We start from the raw sequence: 23238 nt of genomic DNA, 5'->3' as shown, positions 1-23238 counted from the left end.
TTTTAGTAAACACCTTGTCAAACACCAGGAGAGAAATGGAAAGCAATGAAGGTGAACAAGGCAAAAGAGAGATACGGAAATCGCCGATGCTGCCAGACCTGCTGAGTTTTTCCAGGTAATTCTGTTTTTGTTATGGAAATCCTGTCGGAGAGAAGAGCAATACTTCTTCAAGGTATGCATTTCTTGCTGAGAAGTGGCAATCAATTAATGAAACCTTTAGAGGCCATATCAAAGCTGAACTTATCTAAGTTACTTCCAGGAAGAAAGACTTCAAAGGTATGCATTTATCTAGAGTCTTTCACAACCACAGGATGTCCCAAAGTGCTTTACAGCCAATTAAGCACTTTTTAAAAATATAGTCACTGTTTTAATGGTGGAGACTGCAGTAAGGTCATATGTGATGCATCAAAGATTGAAATATTTCATTATTATAGTGTTGCAATCAGGTGAGGAGAGGTCAATTGACTCCCCTCTTTTCCCCCTTGTTTGACCGCAACAGATTATGTTATTATTACGGAGCATTTAACTGTTTACGTATTGTGATCATAAAAGGCACACTCCAGACAGGTTTTCTTGAGTTTTAACAAAGAAAAGAGGATAGCTTTTATTGTACTTAACCAAATCTCAGTAAAGTAATAAAATACATGCACACACACACACACACATGCGCACGCGCACACACACCCACACACACTCGAAGTTCGCACACACATACAAATAGATTGCAGAATGGGGAAGGATAAATTAAGCAAATTAGAGCCAATAAAATTAGGGGTATACAATTCATCGAGGTTGATGACTTGACTGGTTTTAAGCTGAATCCTGTGGTCCTGCCAGTTTAAAGTTGGACATGCATGGTTTCTCAGTTCTTCTAGAGATACAGCTGTGCAGTTGAGTTCTTTCTTTATGATCTCCATCTGCAACACATGGAGAGAGTCAAACACAACAGACAGTGTTCAAAACAACTTGTGACTTAGGTGGAGATTGAGAGAGAGAGAAACAGGAAGGAACCCACTCAGGTCTTGTCCTTTCAGTGTCTCAGCTGCTTGTGTCTTGTTCTGCCAAGAAAGTAGGCGCTTAAAACTCCCAAAAGGTAGGCCTGTCACATGACCTTATCACACAACTGCCCATGGATCCAAATAAGGTCATGGCCACTGTTTTCCAAATGTAACTTGATCAGACCATGTCTGGAAATGTCTCTCTCAGCCAGGGTCCCATTGTCGAAATGATCATCTAATGGCTTGTTTCCACCCAGATGAGTATCTGGGCACTGTGCTAGTGGGGTAGGAGATGGAGTTCATTCACATTCCCCTGAGGTCATTGTCTTTGGTGAGATTTTGCAGGTAGTCTATATCTCAATGGTATTCAAATGTGGAAGGTACAGTGATGAAATTGTGTAGCTATCTTTGGCTGCTAGCTGAAGTCACTGGAATGCAACTTTAGTTTCTTTTTAAAAAAAAAATAATTAGGGTTTCCAGGCAGTAGATTCATAAATCATTTTTTATGTTTTCATGACAATAGAATCATAAAATCATAGAATAGCCAGCACATAAGGAGGCCATTTGGCCCATTATGTCTGTGCTCGCCCTCTGAAGGAGCAACTCTCCTGTTGCCACTCCCCTGCATTTTCCCTACAGCCCTGCAATTTTTTTAGTTTTCAGTTAATAATCCAATTCCCTTTTGTACCTTACCTCCACCATACTCTCAGGCCGTACATTCCAGATTCTTACCACTTGCTGCGTGAAAAAGTTTTTCCTCATGTCATCATTGCTTTAAATGCTATATACGCTCTATCTGTCAAGTGATCACTTCAGCAAATATGATAATCAGTTCTAGTGGCAAATGAGTAAACCAGCATTGTAGTAATTCCTAAAACTGAAAGAAGCTTAATAATCCTTTTGACACAAAGGGAAAAAAGTAACTTTTTTATTTTTGGTTGAATATAATGCCATAATTCTCAAATGTTAATCTGCACAATTTTCTTATTTATACTTCCCAAGAGACTGAAGCAAAATCACAAAAAAGTGAATGATCATATTACTCCAATGCTGGACAATAATTTCCTCTCTCTCAACAGATAAAATGGCTTGTAAAATGTCTGCCTTTCTGGATCATAAGAGTAAACATAAGTGTACATGGGATACTCAAGGACCATAATCCCATCAGGAGAAAGGCTATATTTTCTGAAAGTAATGTGTCCAATGTGGAAATCATTATCACGTGAAGCTAACAAATTAGTTTTAAATGTGAATGCTAATAAATCATCAGTTTGATAAATGATGTGGTGTGCTTGGCACTCTGCCAGAATGTTTCCTATTGCTATAAAAATGTATTCAATGTTAGTGACACTGAGTGATGAGGAGGACAGAGATACAGTGTGATTGATTCTAACAGCTGGTTGTGGGGTGCTATGAATGCTGTTTACTAGAACAGCTTGTAGTAAATTCTTCTACATAAAGAGACAAATACATTTTAGCAATCAGCTATACATAGAGTTACTGGTGTTTGTACTTACAACAAACCTTTAATCTTTTTTTTTGGACTTTGAAGGGCACATTATGTGCTCATGCAAAAAACGGCTTCTTACTAGTCAAATATCAGTTCATTGCAACATTCAAGACAGTATTTCCCAACTTTCTTTCTGGGCAAAGCACCATGGCCTCTCCAGGGACCTGACTTGCAATTCACTAGGTATATTCATGGGCATAGCATATGTTTGTGGCTGGCACACATCAAGCATACTTCTATGCTGTCCCTCAGAATTTGCCAAGATTATTTTTTGTCTCAAACTGCTCAAAGAAGTGTAATAAAAGCTAAATTATTTTTATTTAATCCACATTTTTTTCTAATGAAAATTACTAATACTTTACCCAACAACATAAAGATTAAGGGGCTTATTTGGGTTTGAGTTGGAGGCTGACACTCCTATTCACCAGCTATCTGTACAACATTTCCATACATCTCAGCTATACAGATTTATGCAGAATTTTCCTGAGGGAAGGAGAGCTTGTACTGTAAATATTTCCCCAGAAAGCTTCTCTCTACTAATAAAGCTCTGGAACTGCATTTGGAGGGAGGTAGCCCCAAACACCTGCTTATCTCTGAGAAGGGCAGTGAATTGGAGCAGAAATAGGTGAGAAAAATGGGACAGGATGGAGCCTCCTTCAGTTAATGGCAAGCATTATATAAGCATTAAATCTCAATTACAAAGGTAGAACAGTGAAGCTTTATAGACTGGAGACTAATCACAGAATCGTTACAGCACAGAAGGAGGCCATTTGGCCAGTCATGTCTGTGCCAGCTTTGCGGAGAAGCAATTCACCTCATACCATTCCCCCACCTTCTCCCCATAACCCTGTGCATTCTTCCTCTTCAGATAATAACAATGCCCACTTGAATGCCTCAGCTGAATCTGCCTCCACCACACTCTCAGGCAACACATTCCAGACATTAACCACTCATTGTGTGAAAAAGTTTTTCCTCATGTCTCCATTGCTTCTTTTGCCAATTACCTTAAATCTGTGCTTTCTCATTCTCAATACTTTCTACCAGTGGGCACAGTTTTTCCGCAATCTACTCTGTCCAGAATCCTCGTGATTTTGAATACCTCTATCAAATATCCTCACAACCTTCTCTTCTTCTTGGTCCCAACTTCTCCAATCTATGTAACTGAAGTTCCTCATCTCTGGAGCCATTCTCGTGAATCTTTTTTACACTCTCTTCAAATCCTTCACATCTTTCCTAAAATGTGGTGCCCAGAACTGGACTCAGTACTCCAGTTGAGGCCAATCAGTGTCTTGTACAAGTTTAACATAACCTCCTTGCTCTTGTAATCTATGCCCCTAATAAAGCCTAGGATGCTGTATGCTTTATTAACTACTCTCTCAACTTGTCCTGCAACCTTCAATAACTTTTGCACCTAGATCTCTCTGTCTCTGAACCCTCTTTAGAATTGTACCCATTATTTTATATTGTCGCTCTGTGTTCTTCTGACCAAAATTAGTCACTTCACACTTCCCTGCATTGAATTTCATCTGCTACCAGTCCACTCATTCCATCAACTTATTTATGTTCTTTTGATGTTCTACATGACCTTCCTCACAGTTCACAATGCTTCCGAGCTTCATATTGCCTGCACACTTTGAAACTGTGCCCTGTACATCAAGGTCTGGGTGATTATTATATATCAGGAAAAGCAAAAGTCGCCGCACTGAGCCTTGGGGAACTCCACTAGAAACCTCCCTTCAGGCCACAAAACATCCATCAACCACTTGTTAAGAAATTGAGATAGTTTAAGTAAGTTATATTGATATTTGTAGGTGTTAGGAATGAGTTTTAGCTTTAAAGTTTAAGCTTGATTTGTATTTCTGTACCTGTGTGTTACGAAAGGTTAAATTGAGTTTTAGTTTCACTTTAAAAAGATGCCTGCACTTCTAATGAGGTTTTTATGACTATTGCAACTAAGGTAAACAAGCAAGAATAGAAGAATCGGGCTGTTGCCTAGCAACAGGGATCCAGAGAGGCAGGTCTCGCCGATAGACACACACAGAAAAGAAACAGTAGTTTTGTTTTGGAATCTGTTGAAGTTCAGCTGGTTTTGCAGATAGCTGCCAGGGAAGCAACCTGGAAGGGACAGACAGCTAGTCCCAAGCTAAACAAAAAAACAAAAATCTAGGGGAGTGGAACAGGGGAAAGTCCTAAGAAGACCTTCTAGTGAAAGGAAAGACAGGAACCTGGAAAAGGTCCTGTTAATGAAGTTAAGAATGAGGGGCAGAAAGAAAGGCTCCAAGCTTCAGATTTAAAGAGACAAAAGCTGCAGAAAGCAGATTTAAAGCGAGAACAGCTTGCGAGGAGCAAGAAGGTCCAGAGGGACAACTGAAGGTCTGTAATTCTTTGCTATGGACATGTAAAGCAGTGGTATTGCTGACGGATGAGTCAGTGAGAGAGAGTGCATGGAAGACAGCCTGAATACATGTGGTGACCCAGGGAAGAGGAACATCGGAAGGAGAGTTCGAAAACCTGATTTGGGAAAAAATTCTAAGGCGACGTATTGAAAAGTGGAGATTGGAAATCCTCTTGTGAAAGATGGATTTCAGTGAAACCGGTTGTCTCACAGTGTGACAAGCGTCTGGGGGAGTTGTGGAGACATCCATAGCATGTCTTTTGGGTGGCATCTGTCTCTTGGTTTCATAGTGTGGTGTGTCTGACCACAGGGTGCCTATTGGTACATGGACTGTGTACTCACTTTGGACATTAGAGCATAAGATAGTTTTTGTAACTTGTGTTATCCTTATCTATCTAAATATGTATATATCTGTAAAGGCATAGTTGTGGGTGAAGGAGTATTGTAATATAGTTCATCTTTTCTTGTTTAATAAATGCTTTATTCTTTTGTTAAAAGTTGATCAGTAGACTCTTGTAACTTTGTTCAGTAGCCGCCCTCCACGTTTAACAGAAAATAAAAGTTAGGATCTATCAAGCTGGGCTCCACCCTGTTAAATTTGTGCAAGCTCTTCCAAAGTTTGAGGAAAGGGATGTAGAGGCATTCTTTTTCTCATTTGTGCAGTACCAACACCAGCTGAGATCATAACAAAGTGGGGGCTCGTCTGGGATTTATCATTATAGGTTGGTTAGGTCTCTTGTTGGATTGGAAATCCTTAAACATTGGTGAGATCTGTAAATCCCTAAAAAATGAACACATGGAGGTACTGAGACACTGGACTTAGGAATTGGAGTTGTTGTGAGGTATACTATACAGGTTGGGATTCGAAATAGCTTGAGGGTTGCTAAGGCTTTTTATAGATGCAAGATATAAACCTGGCTGGTTCACACAAATTAACCAAGAGTCAGCTAATGGAATGGGCAGATAAACTGGAGTTAGAATTACCTGTAGGGGTGAGGAAAGCAGACATAGTTGAGATAATAGTGTAGAATTTTAAACTGGAAGACATACCAGAGAGACCAAATTCTCCAATGGCTGAGTCAATTGAATTGGCTAAGATTCAGTTGCAACTGAAAAAACTTGAATCTGAGGCAAAAGAAAACGGAAAAAGAAAGACAATTGGAACTGAAAAGGCTAGAAGCAAAAGAAAAAGGAAAGAGAAAGAGCATTTACGAAGCTGGAACCGGAATTTCAGGCAAGGGAGGATAAAGAAAGAGAGGCAAAGGAGAGAGAGAAGGAATGAGAAAAGGAATACTGGCTTAAAAGGCTGCACTTTAAAAGAGAGGCCTCAGATGCTGAGGAAGGTTCTGATGATGAAAAAACCTCCAACTCAAAGCCCAGTGGGGAGATGTTTAAATTTGTGCAAGCTCTTCCAAAGTTTGAGGAAAGGGATGTAGAGGCATTCTTTTTCTCATTTGAAAAAGTGGCCAAGCAAATCAAGTGGCCAAAAGAAATTGGACATTGCTCTCACAGGATAGGTTGATGGGTAGAGCTCATGAGGTTTTTGCATCACTGTCAGAAGAGGTTTCTGTAGAATATGATGCAATGAAAAAGGCTATTCTGAATGTAAATGAGTTGGTCCCTGAGGCATACAGGCAGAAAGTTTGGAATATACTGAACAGCTTGAGCAGGCCTACAGTGAGCTTGAGAGGGTAAAACAAAGTAATTTTGACCAGTAGATATGGGCATTAAAGGTAGAAACAATGTATGAAGCCCTTAGAGAAATAATTCTCTTGGAAGAATTTAAAGATTCTCTTCCAGCTGTAGTTAGAATCCATTTTGAAGACCAGAAGGTTAAAACAGCTAGGCAGGCAGCAGAAATGGATGATGCATATGACTGGTCCATAAATCCAAACCGTTTTTCTGTCATCCCCACAAACTCAAGAAAGATAGAAGGTGGAAAGGTGAAAGGAAGGCAAGTAGCCAGGGAAGATAGGGGACAGTTGGGAATTCCCAGGAAATTTCTCCTCAGACCAGAAAGGAAGGTGCTGAGGGTGGAAACTACATTCGAAGGCCTAAATGTTTCCATTGTAACAAGATGGGACATGTTTGGGCAGATTGCTGGAAACTAAAACTAGACCTATTGTAGTAGTAGGAATGCCTAAGGAATCTTCAGGAAAGGTTGCTTCAGAAAAGGCAATGGTTGTTAAAGTGGTACAGGTGAAACTTGTTCCCTCAGAACCGATAGGAAACTGGGGTATGGCTCAGGAAAGTCCAGCGAATTTTTCTTTGATTACTGGTGAAGGAAGTCAGGATATTGGAGGTTCTGGATGTTCTGTCTTGCTTTGGAAAATCTGTTAAGTGATTTAAGTAAAATTGATCTGGGTTAGCTTCACAGGTTGCGAGTCCACATTATGCAAAATAAAAAGAGAAAGTTGATACAGTTGAGATCAAGGGAAGGGGGGAAGTTCAGGACATTCAGCAGAGTAATCAGTTCAAAGGGCGGTAGGGCTACAATCCCAATTCTCCGACTCATACTTCCTTTGAACATGACTTACTGTTAGGAGCACAAGATCATTGAACTTGCTGTCATAAATGAGGATCTCACATTCAAATGCCAGGAGGAGCCTGCTCTCCCCGTGGCTCAGTGGGTAAATGTAGGCCGTGGTGTTGTAGTGAAGGCATCAAACATGATATGCTAATTGTGGATGATGGTAGGCTCTATGATTGGTCTCAGTATCTGAACATTGAGGAGGAGGAAAAAGAAAAAAGAAAAAGTAAAACAGTCGGAGCTTCCTGCTATTACTCAATGACTCAATTTTTCTTCCAAGTTGGAGATTTGTGCCTTGTCGAAATGAGGAAGAGATTGGGGCTGAGATTTTTCCAAACCATTTAGCTGCAAAGCATGCTGACGCACAAGCTCACACATAAAGAACGTTTCTTTTGAATTTTCTAATACATTGTTGAGTAAATGTACTGCCTAGTGTGGTATTGACCAGATGCACTGGGATTGCATCAGGCTCGATCTTTAGTTTACACTGATCTTATTCACAGTAGCAGTAAAAGCACTACAAGTTGCCTTAGCATCATCCCCTCCTCCAAGCTAGGCAATTGGGTAAACAATATTAACAAACAACAAAAACAACATATGCTGAGAAACCTCCCAAAGCACTTCATAGAGGCATACCCAGACAAAAATGGAGTCTAACCCAAGAATGATGGCTTTTATCCAAAGGAAATTTCAACTCCTCCAAAACAGAATGTTGGACAAGTAGCCAGAGAGCTCTGAGAGGTAATGGAGAGGTTGAGTGAGATGCTGGAGAAATAGACATGGGTGCCATAGATGTAGAACCTGACCCCATGTTTGTGGATAGCATCGCCAAGTGGTAGCAAGTAGATGAGGAAGAAGAGGAATGGATGGAACATTGGAAGACTCCAGGGGCAATGGTGCAGACCTGACTGGGCAAGCCCTTTTGATGCAGCCTTACATGTATAATGTGCAATTTAGAATGTCACCCTGAGGTATGAATAGATGGGAATGGAACCCCAGGAATCTTGATCCCATGTGTTTACCTTCTCATTAGCAACCATTAGTGTTTTCTTCAAAATATGTTTGCTAATACCAGAGTCCGGATTATTTTTCCTTCCACCATGTTTGATTAACATCGCTGATTTGAAACAAATAAAAGGGTATCAAACTGTCGAATCAGTCAGGTGTCAGTGATTCTGTTTGGATCTCTGGGACACTGGGATGCAAGAATTCCATAATCTTGTAGCTTAACTAGAAAGACAAAATTCAAAAATTTGTTGTAAGTAGTTAAGAGAACAGATGCTTTAAGCAGTTTTTCCAGATGCATGTATTGCTAGCTGCTACTGGTGCTAGATATTACTCGCCTATTTTGTTGCTACTGTAAATTATTAACTGTGCAAATTCTAGCATGCAATGCTACTGTCACAGAGATTAATTGTTAGTCATGGACTGGCCAACCCAAATTACACATTCCCAGTTCTCGAGGGCCATGGCACAGTCAAAGGGAGACTGTTTCTACAAGACAGCATTTAAAGAAATAGACTGCTGCTGTTTGTAGTACAGCACAAAGGAGAAAATTATAAACAACTAAACCTGTGAAGATAAAGATAGAGAATGACTTACAATTATGTAAAGCACCTTTCATTACCTCCTCAAGATGTCCCAAAGTGTTTTACAGCGAATGAAGATGGTTTTAATTCAAGTCACTACTGTATTGTAAGAAATAGTAGAGAATGCTTTTTGTTTGTTCATGGACTATGAGCATGGATGGCTAGGCCAGCTATCATTGCCCTTCCCTAATTACCCTTGACGGTAGTCGTGAGTTGCCTCCTTGAACTGCTGCAGTCCATGTGGTGTACACCCACAGTACTTTTAGGAAGGGAGTGCCAGGATTATGACCCAGTGACAGTGGAGGAATGGCGATATAGTTCTAAGTCAGGGTGGTGTGTGGCTTGTAGGAGAACTTGCAGGTGGTGGTGTTTCCATGCATCTGCTGTCCTTCTAGATGGTAGAGGTCATGGGTTTGGAAGGTGCTATCTAAGGGAGCGTATTGAGTTGTTGCCGTGCATCTTCTAGGTGGTACAGACTGCTGCCATGATGCGCTAGTGGTGGATGGATTGAATGTTTAACATGGTGATGGGATCCCGATCCAGCTTTGTCTTTGTTGATGGAGCTAGTCATCCAGAAAAATGGAAAGCATTTCATCACACTCCTGACTTGTGCCTTGTAGATGGTGGACAGGCTTTGGGGAGTTAGGAAATGAGCCATTCATCACACAATTCCCAGAATATATGGGTTTGCCTTTTGGGACCCCATTCAAAGGTCTGGTTTACCAGGCAATGATACTAAATACTGTTTTATTTGTCCGGTGTCAAATCCTTCGCATACAATCATGAGGAGGCATGTTACAATAGGTAATATCAAAACAGTTGACAAAATGATCAGGGATCAGATATTATCTATACTAGTTAACCTTTTAGTGGCTCTATTGAGAACCCTGACTTGCTCAAAGCCTTGCGGAAATGCATTATTCCACAGTTATGTCACCGCTCAACATACTGTGCCAAGAAAGCTTCAGGAAATTGTAGGGAAAGCATGTAATCCCTTCAGCCTGTGTGCTCTCAGGGCATCACTACCAAATAGTCTATCATGGAGAGTGTGGTCACCTCCACAAACATTGTAGCCAATCCCCAGAAGTTCCCACTAACACATGTTTAGGGTAGGGGCATGAACAGGTCAGTGGAATTTCTGAGCAATGAGCTGACGCCTCACATACCTTGTTGCAAGATATTCAGCTAACCCTCCTTCTGTTCCATCACCTCTTTGTATCTGGTCTTCCCTGACCAAGAAGGGCTCCTACTGCTGCTGCTCTGCCTCCATCAAATGCAAGCCTCTTTTTAATACAAAATTGCATAGGATGCAGATCAACACAATAATGTGGGCATGATGGAGGAAGATCTTTGACTGGTTGAGACAGCTGAATCACTTCTTCACCATCCCTACTGTGTGCTCTATTAGGATAGTGTTCCTGGGCATAGTTAGGTTCTCATTAAGCCAATCTTATGTAGGGTGTCAGATACTGAGGGGATGGTAAACTGCCTGGGATAGGTACATCATGGCAGCTTCCTGCATGTTGGTATTCCTGTGAATTGCCACTAGCTGCACATTTATAAATTGGTTTCCTTTTCTATTTACATGTGTTGCTGTGCCCTGATGGCAACATGTGAGCAGTCAATGATGCGCTGCACTCGAGGGAAACCAGCGACTGCTGCAAAGTCCCCACCATTCTCCTGTTGACTTCACAGGCAGGGGAAGGTGATGTACAGCTCAGCCCTGGATTTTTTTATTCATGTGGCTGGGGAAGCAGTTAGAGTTCAATGTTGAGGTTAACAATCCATTCAACATCTTCAGCTGACACAGTGTGAAAGGTTGCAATGCCACCAGGAATGGATCTTTCAGGGCAGAAGTTCAGTATGTGGGCAATGGCCTGACTTGGATGGCCACAGTCACAATTTTGAGCTGCTCCTGATGTTCCACTTGTGCAGCAAGTGGCCACATCTTCCTGGCCCATCCTCAAATGTTTGAGGTCCTCCTGTTAAAGTATGTTTTCCAGCCTGAACAGCTGTGAAATAATGCTGGTGTCTTTCCCAAATCGGAAAAGATATTGGCAGTTAAGATGGTGGTGCGCATGTGAACAATTGAGGAACAATGTGATAAGTACCCAGTGCTGATTTGAAACCCCTGCACAGTCTAGTTCCCACTGGGTGGGTGGGGTTAAATTGGAGATAGTATCTTTGACGGTAAAATAGCAGACAGAGAAATCTATATGTGAACTTGTAAAGTGACTACGAACTCTTATTATCAAATGAAACTTCTCACATACTGTGGCAGTACGTATCAACAACATTTAACAAAATGTGACCCTTACTCAGACAGAAGTCATTGAATTAAAAACCTTAGATGGGGGATCATTTTTCCATAGCTCACACGTGAACTCAGAGCTCCAAATAAGCATTGAGTTTATTACGTCAAAGAAATTTGACCTTAACAGGGATGCGATAACATGGGCATGAAAAAGAAATAAGTGTGCTGTGCTAGGGATTAAGAGTCCTAGTGTGAACCCTAGCCTAACATCCACACCCAGGCTTCCCCCTGAACAGTGATCTGTTCAGTGGTGGAGATCGTGAATACGGCTCCACATAGAGGGAGGCCCTGACATTATTCATAAGCAGCATCTCCCAGTAGAACTGACATCAATAGTGGCTCTGATGTTGTGCCAGACTGTTCAATCCTCTCAGCTATAATTGGGGTCACAAAGGTCAAAATCTAAAATAAAATTGGCTAACAGCGATGCTATTTCCTCCAGATATTACACAAAAAGCTTCTCCCAGTCGTTAACAACGGATGGAATGACCGCAAATGATGTGGTTAGCCATTGAAGAAATAGAACTCCTTACTTTCCCTCCTTGTTGAGGGCCTCTGTTTGGTGTTCTATGAGTGTCACTATAATTTTAAATTCCATGCAAGCGCAGAAGTTTCAGCACAGAAAGATCCTATAGTCCATTGTGCTAGTGTTGGTCCACACTGGAGCTATCTGCTCTAATCCTTTTTCCTAAGTTTTTCCTGTGCCCTTTAATACTTTTCTTGCACAAGCACTTAACTCCTTAAGTATTGTGATTGACTTGGTTTTAATACTACTTCTGATAACACATTCTATATCCTAATAACTCTTTGCTCGGATTGATACATGGCTTTAGAATTATCAGCAGTATGAGCTTAACAGGGCTCATTGCAAACTTAGGGACAAGTTGATCACATTTTTCTAAATGGGTGGAAAATGCTAAGTAGCTTTATCGCAAGTTTGGGGTAAGTGCTACCAAACTGCCACATTCTGACCTCAGGTACAGAAGAGGAAAATCTGTCACATGAGGTGACTACATTGTCTTCTCTCCTCATTACCATCCATGCAGCCCAGATATTTTAACTAATAAACCCTGATCCAATCTCCATGGCAATGTGTTGTGCTGGGACAGACAATGGCCCAGATCTTCCAGTCTCAGGGTAATCAGAAACTGGACGTACCCCCGAAGATATGCTACGGGATCCCTCAGGAGTCCCAATGCAATGACTTTCTGAGAACTGCCCAGAAAATTTAAAATTCCCTGCTTCCCAGGGTCCTCCATGTAAGTGTCCACTAGGGAGGCAGTGGCCATTGCTGGTAACGCACCAAAGCCCAGGATCGCCGAGGGACTAAGGCCACAAGTCTGTGATAGTGGGAGGGAGCTTAAGGGGAAGGGGCTGCCGGGGAGACAGGGAGTGGGGAGGGAGAAGGGGAATTGGCAGCAAGCACAGGGGAGGTGCCTCTCTATTGCACCCCACTTCCTGATGCCAAGTTCATTGATCAGGCGCTGAGTGCCTTTGAATGAGGGAGCTCTGCAGAAGCCCACAGGCAACACCAATAGGGTTTACTGTTCGGGTTCCCATATGGGAGGAGTGATTTTATGGAACTCACAAGAGCGGGAAACATGGCATGTGGGTTGAGATGCAGAGACAAAGTCAGCCGCGTGTTTGCAGTATATCAAACGTTATGCTGGCCTGTGGCAGCCCACTTTTAACACACATTCCACGAATACTCATTAATGTAAAACGGTTTTCAATAAAGTCCTACTCTTGGGATAAGGTTAACGGTTCATGAGAATCCCGTGACATTCGGTTCACAATTGTTTAAAGGTGGCGCACACCAGGCGGCTTTGTGTAATTGTGACTAAGGTATGCAGTTGTCCATGTTGAACTCTGTGGCACAAGGTGGTGGGGATTGAAAGGTTGGTATTTGGGTGCAGGGAGGTGCAATGGGGGGGAAGTACTAGGTGTGATGATCCCGTAAGGGCAGGGGCGTGGGTGGCATTTCCAGGCAGGGATTGTAAGACAGATGACGGGCTTGAAGGGCAGAGTAGAGTTCCATCAGTGTAGGGGTCCTGTTGGTCCAGTTGAGGGTGCTGAGCAATGGACAGAACAGTCACAGCCAAAGGGGGAAGTTGCATTCAGTATGGGGCTAGAGTCAGGGTCAGGTATTGAAAGGTCACATGGGTTGGGTCACAGCAACGGACAAAGGCATTGAGATGGATAACAGGAGGGTTGAGGGTCAGAGTGGGCATTGGATGGTCATAGGTGTTGGCACTGGGGGAAAGGTGGAGTGTCAAGGCAAATGATAAGTGGGTCAAGGGTGATGAGGGCAAGCGTGAGGGTGACAAAGGTGGACAGAAGGTACAGGAACGGGTTTGAAAAGTCACACGCACCATACATTTAGGATTCTCGTGTCAAACACATCTTTTCAGAATGTATGCTCCATTAAAGTGGAAGGAGGATTGTTTCAGGTGGTTGGAGTTCATATTGCGCAAAATTGGCTGATGAAAGTGTCATGGACAGAATTTATTGGTTTTATTGCTGTCCATGATAAAAGTGTTTTAATGTGGGAGGTTATTGTGTTTTCATACCTTCAGATCACAGTCTGTGCTCACCAGATTGTCCTCCCAAATCTATATGTGACACCTCCGCAGATCCTGGGGGTGTAACTGCTGGCAGAGGTGAACTATGAGGCACGTGACGAGTCAGCCTCTGGGGCACTGGCTTCTTCGTCCCCAGAGGTGGAGAATTTGGGCTCCTCTCGTGGCTGCGGCCTGGACCTGTAATAGCGAACAAAAAGATTCATCACATTTTAAGCGCTTCACATTTCATCACATCCATCCTGTGTGCGCATTTGCATCCTTACATCTGGCCAGTCCAGCCTTGTTGTCGGCAACTGATCACGCTCCCTCTTCCACAGCGATCTCCATCGCCTCCTCCTCAGTGGCTGTGAGGAGCCTGAGGTCGGGCACTCCGCCTCCTGTGCATCTACTCTCACGGGTCCTGCATGACAAAGTGCAGAGTTAGTGACATGTCAAGTGACACCTAACCCCCTTGTCTGCATGCATCCTCATCACATATAATGGCCCATCAGTGCCATGTTGCATCCAAGTGCACACAAAAGGCAAACCTTCCACATGCTTCACTCTCATTTGCCATGTGGCACTAAGGCTGATCACGCATTCACTCTTCTGGCATAGTCGCCCACTTGCACATACACAGTAGTGATCACCGCACGTGAGAATCCTGTTGAAGATGTGAAACTGGCACCTAACCTGGCAGATCGGAGCAGGTCGTTGACCCGTTTCCTGCACTGCACCCAGGTTTAGTACATTACCCAATGGTTGCTCATCCCCTCTGCCACATTCATCCAGCTCACCATTAGCCAGACAGGAGGGTATTCTGATGCCATCTTCAGGAAACAGTATTTCCCTGCCTTTCCCTGACAGCCTGGAGGACAACAAGGAGGGAGGCATCGCTGAACTGTGGGCCTGATATGCTGAGACCTGGAGCCTGACTGGGTGCTTGAATGAAGATCAGACAAATATGACACTCTCTAACATTGCAGCGTTCTGGCTGTGATGAACAGTCTCTCTGTTTGACCAGGAGGCTCTATAATAGGCTGCATTGTTAGCTGATGGTGGTTTTCACCAATGAGAAGCTTGCCTCGGTGCTAAGTTGCACATGCATTCCATGCCTGCTGCTGGCACTTATAATTGCTTGGGAAATGGCAAAAAGAGAGAAAGCAAAGTGGCGCACAACTCACAAAATCCAAGCCTGTGTGTCCCCTCACTTGTGGTTGGTTGAATACCAGTGGTGGCAGACGAGCCCCTTAAGTGGGCATTAATTGCCTACTTAAGGGCCTCAATTGGCGTTGGGGCAGAAAGGCCATCCACAAGCTTTCCCTCCCCAAACTCACTTGGGAGCAGAACTGGAAAGCAGCGAGGTTCCCACCCACCACCCTCCTGCCCGATGAAATGCCTCTGCCACCAAACTCGCCATGAGGTAGGGAATTAAATTCTGCCTCAGCATTCCACTTGATCCCCTGGGTTCTCCGCCTGGGGGTTTAGTTAAAATTATCTCAGTGTCCTTTCAGCTTTGCTGTCAGAGTGTAAACCCTTCTTAGAATAATGCCAGCAAATTCCTTCCTCATTCCTGTCTGCATAAGTCCTAAGTGAAATGAGTTTGGCCATTAATAATAGCTTCTGACCGCACATCAAATGTGCAAAATTTCAGCAAGTTAGTACAAACTGACGCTAAATTGCACATTCCATATGCAGACACCATGAGGATGGCGGGTATGGAAAATGATAAAGTAACACTTGTATTTAGGACTGCTTTTCTGAGCTTCAGGATTAAGACGCTGGGATGGAACAGAATACTATACATCAGGCCTTGTGTTATCTGATCTAGGGCTGCTGATTGTTGGTGATAGGTGTAAGGTTTGCTAATCTATCCCCAGGCCCACTGTAATGCTTCATAATGCTGACCACACAAAGAATTCTAGGAAGCCAATGAAACAGTGTTAAAAGATGAAGAGATAGTCTTCTTTAGCTCAAAAAGAGGCAAGGAGATATCAGTCATAATTTGCTGTCAGAATATGTCAACTTGCTAATGGAATAATTGCATGGCTTACAAAGCACATAAGCATGAACTCAAAATCATAGAATTAACTGCATTTGAGGGGGCTGTGTCAAGACGATGAAAAAAATCCTTGTGTCTAGGGGTGGGGTGCAGGATTGGAGCCAGGGCCAAGGGTTGGGTCCGGCTTGGATTAGGGAACCATTGCAATGCAAGAGCTAACCAAGTGTAAACCAATCATGGAGGAGAGCCTTAAACAGCCCTGGGACCATGTGGGCTAAATTCAATAGTACCCAAAAAATGGGCATGGGGATTCTGATTCAGATTAACCAGCCATTTCTGGCCACCTCTCAATCCCCTCTCCCGATTGCAACCCCCCTCACTCTCCCTATCAATCACACTCCATTCTCTGGTGCCTACATGAGGGTCGCTGTCAGTGGCAACTTGGCACCAAGTTCATACGTTCTTTGCTGGCAAACTGTCTGGGAATGCATTGCAGGTGCCTGCAAATCACCAGTCTGTTGTAAATGAGGCCTGAGGCCCAAAGTCAGGTGAGCCTAGAAAATCAATGAAGCTGTGCCCGTTTCACAGGCATAAAATGGGATTTGTTAATGGGATTGATCCCTGCACCAAGTTTGTGCTAGTAGGCCAGTATGAACCATTTTCCAGACTACCTTGTCTGTGATTTCATCCATTTCATTATGTAAATCGGGAAATAGATGGATCCTCAAATAGATTGCTATACATTTAACATTCATCCTAAAAAAAAGTCTCTTTTTAATTAGAGACTAACACAATACATTTCAAACACATTCTAGCTTATAATACTCATCACGTCTCCACACCTCCCTGAAATAAATAGAATTAAACAGAGCCTGAGTTTTAGAATTTGCTGTTCTTATTTTTGTGAGCTGTGGACAGGTTTGTCAGTGATGCCACTGGCGGGTTATGTGGGAGAGTGACAGTTGGAATCCAGCTTGTTTCATTCCTCATGCTGAGGATCAGGCATGTGGCTTCCACAATTGGAAACAGTAATATATGGGTGCAATGAGTCACTGTCTTCCAGGAAAACATTACCTTAGCAACCTAAACCCATGTGATTTATACGAAGAGGCCAATTTGTTAGTTGATATCTAGCCACAAAATTCAGGACTAATGGAGCGGTCAAATACTCACACCAATGAAATTATATTAGGATTTTAAGTCATTTTTGTGAAGCAAGAGCTGTATATTTCTCATGCTATCTTTTTAAAGAAGATTTATACTATGAGTTACTACATTTGAGAACTACTATAAAGCACATTATGAATGGAGACGTAACAAAAGGGACATTAGTTCCATTAGTAAAGAAGCCACATCAGTGGTAGGAATAGTTTAAATCAATGCAGCAGAGGGTCTTTTCTAATGTAGTAAATAATCATTTGTGGGGAAACACTATTTTTCATCAACAAAATAATTGAAATACACCTAAATTATTGGAACAAATTTCACCTCCCCAGTACCCAAATGAAAATCACTTTTAAAGTGATTTAACCACCCGAGTAACAGGACATGTTGGAATCCACTTCCCAGCCTTTTGCCATGCCACTTTGAAACAAGCTACTGCTATGAGATTTGTGAAGCTTTTCGAAGCTAGAAGCTTGCTTACTTTCCTGTGTTGCAGGACCAAAAATGCAAACCTAAAACAGATGGATGACTAAAACAGGATTTTCTGGATTAGATTGTTCCGAACAGAATAATTACAAATACATCGATGCATTTGGCAAAAAAACTATAATGTAGGCACATCTTAAAATGGTTGAAGTTTACCCCTTTTATTAGGCTGACTTATGGCAAATGCAAGAAGTATGTTTTACACTATTCATTAGTGTTTGTGAAGAAGTAGTATGACTGATTATCTGCATATGTTTTTGCTAGAATAAGCACACAGAAGACAATATAGATTAAATGAGGTACTTAAAATGATCCTTCCCTCCACCCTTGTGGGAGATGTCCATCCTTCAATGCGATGTGGCTGAGGAAGCACAAATACCCCAGTACAAAAGGTTGCTGGTGACAATTTGTCCTCCCCAATTTCAGAGTCATCAAAACAAAATGAAAGTGTACTTGACTGATGCACTCTAGCCCTGATACCCAAACACAAGGAATGGAAAATAAACGTCTTCAAGGTTGAATGGTGAAGTTTCACTGCACTTGCTCCACTATATGCAAAAATATATTTTTACAGAACAGGAAAAGGCTCAAACAAGTCTCAGAGACCAACCTTGTCTTCACATCAATTCCCTTAATCCCTAATATATTGCCGCTTAAATGTAGTTAGCAGCTATGGTAATGTAGGGCAAAGAGTTACATCCTGTTAAAGTTTTCAGGCAAGTTCACCTTGCTAACAGGCAAAGCCGAGCATGTTGCTGAGTAGAAAAATGGTGACCTGCTGGATCTTCTCTTTCAGTTCTCCCCAACAGCTTCCAAACCAACATTTTCCAAATAGAAATACATTTATGTAAGCAAAACAAATCCACATAGTTTTTGGAATTAGAGCTCCAACATATTTCTCTGTACAGCAAATACATTCCCAAAATAAACTTCCTAATTAGTGCCTACACCTTGTACAATTTGTCACATTCCAATGCATACAAGAAACCAATTTAAATTCCCTTCATTATTGCACAATCAGAATAAATCAGCACCAGTCTTCAAGTGTGTGTCAATGAACCACATTCTTACAATTTTTCACAATCCAATAAAAGATAACTTAGTAGTTGAATTGACCAAATGAGATTTGCATCCAATTATAATCACACTAAGAAAGGATTTGCTTCTCAGACACTTGTGGAGGCTTCAGCAGCTATACATTTTAAAGTTATAACATTTTTTTGCTTATAATATCATTAAGATGGAATTGAAACAACAGAAAAAAATATGCATTTAAAGATTAGTTAATGACAAGAACATTGAAATGATGGTAAAGACTACATTCACTTCCCATGTAATCCTCCCATGCCACTTAACATCCCTTTGCTGAGTGGTTGACAAGTGGCTTGCTTTCAGCCACTGTCTGACCAAAAATAATTGCCTAAATTGAATATCCTTCTAAGAGTACATTTACATACAGGCTTCAGTGCTAGTGAGTCCAGAGTGGAGTATGGGCATGCTGGACTTTACCAATAAAACATAAAAGATGGGAAATTTAATGGATGTTTGGATAGTGTATGAAACATTGCTGGCAAATTTCACACAATAGCATACTGCATACTCCCAGAATACTATTACATCAAGACACACTCATGCGTACACACATGCTTCAAATCATTGAAACTAAGCAAGTTGCCTTTTGGAAGAGTTTATGTGAATTGGGTCTCATGAATCCAAATCTTGGAAGAGATTCACTCTCAGTCCATCCCCCTATAGTGCACCCTACTTTTCCCTCTGTCACTTCCAATAAGGAAGTAATTTAATTTGTCCCATATGCTGCCTCTGATGAATAATCTGGGATCATAAGCCACTGAAAATGAAAGTTATATATGTGATACACCAGAAATCACACCCAAAGAGATGACAATTCCTCTCTTCAGTTGAGTTGCCATGGAATAGGATGCAATGAATAGCAGAGAGCTCAGTTTCAATCTCAACCAGTATTTTCCAGGGAGAAAAGGTCCGCTTGCAAATTTCAATTGAGTTAAAACAGTGTTGAAAAGTGGGGGTGGGGTTGGGATGGAGAGGGGAGAATGTGGCCTTCATGTTATCAGAATGCTATGCATTGTCACCAAGATATCAAAAGGATCAATCTGAGATTCTCTGGAGGTGCCAACAGGTCAGGAACATTTTCTAGATTGTTCAGTGTGGGCAGATAGAAGGCATGAAAAAGCTGCAGTATATTTTTGAACTTTTAAAAATTCATTCATGGGATGTGGGCTACGCTGGCTGAGCCTGCACTTATTGCCCATCCCTAGTTGTCCTTGAACTGAATTCCACAGATCATTTTCCACTTTCATAATTACATATTGTTCTTTGCTGCTTTTTACAGTAATGTGCCAAAAGACAACTACTGTGACAGGCTGACCTACTGCTTGTTACCATAAGCTCCTTGGGATGTTTTACTATGTTAAAGGTGCTATACAAAGCACAACTTGTTGCTGGCATAAAACCCCTGCTGCATTGCATTTTAGGATTTCTTCAAACCCACAATTTCATGTATTAAATAAATCTGAAAGCAATTTTGACATCTTCCAACCTTTCCATGTTATTCTAGTTCAAATATTCCATGAAATAGCTTTCGGTTTTAAACATATTTATAGAGAATCTCATTGAATAATGCAACCTCTATCCCAGTAATTTTCAAACTTTTCTTGGGTAGCTGGTGGGTGATCCTCTGCAAATATTAGCACACACTGCTGGGGCCTCCTGCAAATATTGGCACACTCCTGGGACCTCCTGCAAACACTGACGTACTCCTATGGAGCTCAAACTTCCAAAGATGTTGTCAGCTGGCCAAAGAAAAGCAGTGCTATCAGCCGCTCTCAAACCAGCAGAAATAATGTTTTAGTCAATCAACAAGTACAGGAAAATTCAAAAACTGCACAACAAGGGAACAAAATCAGATAACCAAAGAGATTCCCTGGGATACACTTGCAAAGTTTCTAAGATCCAGGAATCCTTGTTTCAATTCCTAAACTAGACTTAAACACAGCAGCATTTGTTCATTGACTAGATCTTTATTTATAAAGTAACAGTCAGTGCTCTGGGATATAGATTCAAACTTACAAAGAATCTAGGGAAAAGTATACCTTATCAGAATGGTGGGCTGATTCTGATCTGAACTGGATGATGAATACTGGAACTATGTAAGGAAATGAGAGGATATTTCACTGACTCTCTGTGTATAGGTTCTGAACATAATATCATATATGTTCAAGTTATGTTGTTGGTATCTGCAAAAAATGATATCCATTTGATGTGCATGTTTTGACTTTAGGATATTTTTTAAAATGTAATTCATAACTCTGATAGTAAATATCCGCAGTTCAGTTTCACCCCTGGCCAATCCTCCAGGCTCATCCATATCAGTATAATGAACTCTATATTTATCATCGGCTAGCTTTCAAAGCTGGAAACTAAAGAAACAAAATACTTTGTATGTATCATTCAAGAGGTAACCAATGAATGGGAAAGGGATAAATTATTAATGGATGAAAGACCTCTTGTCACTTAAAGTCTACGTGCACATGTAATTGAGATGATCCAAAACCAGTCTGGGAGTATATTATACACACTAGGAAATCTGCTATGACATTGCTCATGGTCAGTTGGTGGTTTTAATAGGACTAAGGTTGTTATGAAAAGTAGTATCATCATGGATTTATCTGCATCGGGGCAGCCTTGAGTCTGGCAATATTTTAGTGTGGTGTGGTCTCTTAGAAGTCAGGATGGGTCCCAGAGTCTGAGAGCACTGTGAGGCGATGGGTCCCGTGGTCTGGGAATAGTTTAGAGGTGGTGTTCTGGAAACATTGGGACAGCTCTTGATATGAGTTCACTGGAAGAGGTGGGAGAAGTGGAAGGGGGAAACTGTGTTACATACTCATCCTAAGTAACAGAGAAGAGATTTTAATGTATAAAATCTCAATGGCACACAACAAAAGTTGCTGATTCACCACAGGTCTGGTTACAAAGACACTTTTAGCAGGTGTCCAAATCTTTGTAGAAAATGTCGATGCTGTGTGAATCAATGCACGTCACGTGCATAGTTTCTCATTTCATCATTCACTAGTCAGAAAAGTAAAGCATTCAACAATGAGAAGCATTAACTCCTATCATTTTGCCTGGAGTTCTGAACAGCTCGCCACATTTTATGGCCCCGCTTCTATGTAAGGGAATGAGAAAATATTTCACGGACTCTCTGGCTGGAATTTTCCAGCCCCATTGCATCAGAAGATCCTGCCAATGGGAGGGATCATAATATTCTGCCCAGTAGTTCTAGTTTTTACCATCCAGTTCAGATCAGGATCAGCCCACCGTTATGATAAGGTGTACTTTGCACTAGATGCTTTGTAAGTTTGAATCATTATTAAGTTTGTAGGATCAACCTTTATCCCAGAGCACTGGCTGTCCCTTTACAAAAGAAAATCCAGTCAATACGCAAATACAGCTGTGTTTGAATATAGGGCAGAATTTTTACCATGGTGGACGGGCCTGGGAGTGGCTAGGAATCTGGCCGCTGCCCGCGATCAGGCCCTGACTGCGATTTCACACTGAGTGGCCAGTTACCGGCCAGCCAGCCTGAAACTCGTGCTGATAACCTCAGCGCTGCCAGGTTGGGGGCGGGAGGAGCACAAGTGCTGAAGTGTGCGCATTTGCACAAGTGTGTTCATTGAAAGCTCCCAGAAGGCACAGAGCTGCCTCAGGGAACTGAAGATTTTTAACATTAAAAATAAGGATTTCAAAAATAGGGAAAATACATCCCCTCATGTGACTCTGTCACATGAGCAGGGGCATGTTAAAATTGAGTTTTAAAAATTTTTATTTGTTTTTTATTTACTGTCCGAAACCTCATCCTGTCCGTGGATGAGGTTTCATTAAAAATGCAGAGGCCACCTGGCTTATTCACCCAACTTCCCATCGAACGGTTGGACAGGCAGCGAAAAATTTGATTTAATTAATTGATTAAGGGCTTTAAAAGGCCTCTTAATTGTCAGCTGGCGCGCTGCCACCTCTTTCGAACGCCCGTCGAGTGAAGTATCACGAGAGTGCGCAATGACGTCGGAACACTCACCCGATGTCATCACGCACTATTTTACTCCCATTCAGGTTGGACGTGCACCCACCCGACGAGGGAAAAATTTTGCCCATAGTGTTGGAATTGAAACAAGGATACCTGGATTTTGGATCTTAGAAAGTTTGCAAGTGTATTCCAGAGAACCTCTTAGGTCATCTGATAGAATGAGTCATTATGACACAACCGCCGATGGTAAAGGCTAAGTTGTTCAAACCGCAGAGGGAAATTTGAAATAACTGTCATAGCCCACTTTTGCAATTTGTATGTTTCAAGATGCAGGCTTTGAATTCAGTAGTAATGAGACCACCGGGTCTCAAGAGGTTTTTTATAAAACTAAATTAAACGTTTATTAATATAAGAAAGATTGTAAACACATACATACATCTACAAAATTAGTACTATAATAACTACAAAAATCCCCTAATAAATCTGATTCTCAGTTACACCCCTGTTAAGGCAACAGTAAAACTCATAGATTTAACAGACCTCTGGCAAAGCACACTCTGGACAGTTGCATTCAAAGTGAGTTTCTTTTAGCTCTGGGTCCTTGCAGACAGACTTGAGGCTTACAGG

The sequence above is a fragment of the Carcharodon carcharias genome, chromosome 20 (genome assembly GCF_017639515.1).
Source record: "Carcharodon carcharias isolate sCarCar2 chromosome 20, sCarCar2.pri, whole genome shotgun sequence".
Taxonomy (NCBI): Eukaryota; Metazoa; Chordata; class Chondrichthyes; order Lamniformes; family Lamnidae; genus Carcharodon; species Carcharodon carcharias.
This window is presented reverse-complemented; position numbering follows the sequence as displayed.